Source organism: Armigeres subalbatus, chromosome 2 (genome assembly GCF_024139115.2).
Source record: "Armigeres subalbatus isolate Guangzhou_Male chromosome 2, GZ_Asu_2, whole genome shotgun sequence".
In the NCBI taxonomy this organism is placed as follows: domain Eukaryota; kingdom Metazoa; phylum Arthropoda; class Insecta; order Diptera; family Culicidae; genus Armigeres; species Armigeres subalbatus.
Genome location: NC_085140.1, coordinates 393,674,761 through 393,678,119, shown reverse-complemented (window position 1 = coordinate 393,678,119; position 3,359 = coordinate 393,674,761).

Below are 3,359 nucleotides of genomic sequence, written 5' to 3'. Positions count from 1 at the left end.
ATTGATGCAGTCGTTGTTGGGCAGGCCACCCACAAGCAAAGAAACCTGAGCATGGCGTATATCGACTATAAAAGGCATACGACTCAGTACCTCACTCGTACCTTCTTAAGGTACTGCAGTTGTATAAGATAGACGGTAACGTCATCAGGCTAATGCAGCACGCTATGGGGATGTGGAGCACATCCCTACACATTACCGACGGAGAAAAGGTGTTACGGTCCAGGACTCTCAGCATCAGGAGGGGCATATTCCAAGGCGATACCTTTAGTCCTCTATGGTTTTGCCTTGCCATGAACCCTCTTAGCAGAGCACTCAACCAACACAACTATGGCTATCATTTGAAGAGTGGGGAAAGGAGTACAAACATTACCCACACCTTCTTTATGGACGACTTGAAGCTGTTTGCGGAATCTGTGGAGAAGCTGCATCAATTTCTGCGGCTTGTAACGGTATTCAGCAACGACATCAGGATGGAGTTTGGTATCGATAAATGTCGATCCATACATCTACACCGGGGTCACCTGGTGGATGCCGACAGTTTCCGCGTCAACGAACAGGAGGAGATTCGAAACATGGTTGAAGGCGAAACGTACAAGTTCCTAGGTTTCCTGCAACTGAAAGGAATTCGCCATACGACGATCAAGAAAGAGCTGCAGGAAAAGTTCTTGCATCGTGTCAACGGTATTTTGAAGAGCCTCTTGTCGGCCGGCAACAAGGTGAAGGCGATAAACACGTTTGCTGTGCCCTTGTTGACATACAGTTTCGGGTGGTGAAGTGGACCAAGACTGACTTGGAGGCGTTAGAACGAGCAGTACGAGTGGCGTTCACTAAGCATCGCATGCGTCATCCAAAATCGTCCATTGAGAGAGTCACCCTGCCACGTACAGTAGGAGGAAGAGGCGTCACCGATATACAAACACTATGTGTTTCTCAGATCCAGCAGTTGCGAAGATACTTCGTGGAAAGCCAGAACCGCCACGAAATCTATCGCGCTGTGTGTGAAGCTGACCACGGATTCAGTGCCCTGCATCTGGCGCAGGAGGACTATCAGCTGAATTGCGACATCAAATCTGTCGACGAGATGATCGCATCGTGGAAGCAGAAGGAGTTACATGGGACGCACCCCATCAACTGGAGCTGGAATATATCGACAAAGCGGCGTCGAATACGTGGCTGGTGCGGGTGAACTCTTCTCGGAAACAGAAGGATTCATGGTAGCCATCCAGGACCGGGTAATTGCGACGAAGAACTATCGGCACTATATATTGCACGAAAACGTGGAGGACCGCTGCAGGAAGTGCAATTCAGTAAGAGAGACGATCGAACATATCGTGTCCGGGTGTTCAGCCTTAGCTGATTCAGCCTATCTTGGTCGTCATAACGAAGTAGCCAAGATTGTGCACCAACAGCTTGCTTTAAAGCACAACTTGGTTAACCAGTTTGTCGCCAACTACAAATATGTGCCTGTCCCGGTTCTGGAAAATAGTTTCGTGAAGCTGTACTGGGATCGCGAGATCATAACGGATGTCCTCATTCGGCCCGATATTGTAGTCTACGACAAAAGGATGAAGCGGGTAACCCTCATCGACATTGATGTACCGCTAGACCATAATGTCCAAACAACATTCTCCTACAAGATAACGAAGTACCACGACTTGGCGGAGGAGTTGAAGCAGATGTGGCACCTGGAGGACATGCGTATAATTCCGGTTGTTATCTCAGCAACCGGAATCGTCCCGAAATCTCTTCTGAGATCCTTAGGAGAGCTGGAACTATCTCATAACCTCCATAGCATCCAAAAGACAGTGGTTCTTGGAACTTGCAGCATCGTAAGAAGATTCCTGAACCACCATAACTAATACATCCGGTGCAAACGTTTATTATAGGATTTTAAGTCAACCGGCGAATGAGATCCACAGAGCCTAATCCCCTTTGGCATTCAGATTGCCCGGGGTAGGTGAAAATTCCCAGCACGCTTGCTGAGGAAGTGCCAAAACTCTATAATAATAATAATAAAGGAGATATAATTTACGTTATGCATCAATATATATATTTTTTTTGTTTGGGTCACTTCCTCTGATTTGTTTTATTTTGGTTCATATTATTTCTATTAAATATTTTGTTGTTTAAATCTATAATTTATTTTTATTCAAATATTTATTTTAAAATTGATATTGTTTTTTTTTTATTTATTTTCATATTACTCTCACAACACCACAGTCACTAAGTTATCAATCATCATTTTATCACGCACACATTATCCGAATTTATTTTGTAACTATTGTTTTTCTTTTAGTTATTTACTTTCGCTGTTGTTCAGATTAACAATTTCTCTTGTTATTTTTTTAGTATTAAAGTTTGATTGAAATTAAAATTAAGAAAGGTAGCTTTCGCAAATGTACTTAGTACACTTATCATGTTTTGTTTGAAACTATTTTTGTCTTTCTCGTATATATTTTTTTGTTCTACTGAAAAAAAAATGATTACAATTTTGAGCGATATTCTGATATGATGCAAAAGCAAAAGAATTAAATTGAAAATTTTATTAGTCTTTACATTTTTAAGGAAGAAGGGAAAATAATTAAAAATTATTAGAATACTATCGAATTGTTCTATGCAAAACGCTGAAATAATTTTATCTTTATTTTACTGAAATTGAGATGTTTGTTATTAATTTTGTTTAGAGTTATGATGATTCGTACGAATCATTATTTGTTAGGTATTGTAGGTAATTTTTGTAGTTTTGTAGTTTATTTTGATGTTCAATATGGTTAATAAGATGGATACTAATTTATCATATTTCGAATTGAAAGATTTAGTCCATTTTTTGTTACTGCAATACTAATGAAAAATTATTGAAAATTATCTTTATTATAAAATTGTTTAGTAAAACACTAAAGCATTATATACATCTTGGAAGGGTTTTGCTACTATAATTTGAAAGTATAATTGATAACAGCATTGAGTAATAACTATTAAAAAAAACTTTAAAAAAAACAAGGGAAAGGTGTAGTGAAAAGTATTTAGAAATAGGTACATATATTTTTAAAAGTGATTAATTAAGTGATGAATTTATTATTAGAAAGAAAAAATCACTCAAATAGACATTAGTATAAAAAGATGTTTCAGCCAAGTGCTGCAAACCTAAATATGTAATAATGTATAAAAAGATTATAAGGGAGTATAAGGAAACAATTAGTGATATAAATAACTTCTTTTTGCTAATTATTTGCAACATGGGAGCTATGAGATAAAGGACCGGAGCAGTTACCCTGTGTATTTTTGTGTTTGTTTTGGTTTTGGATTATTGTAAATATTTTTCATACGTGTTATGATTTATTAAAGTTATGTATATGTTT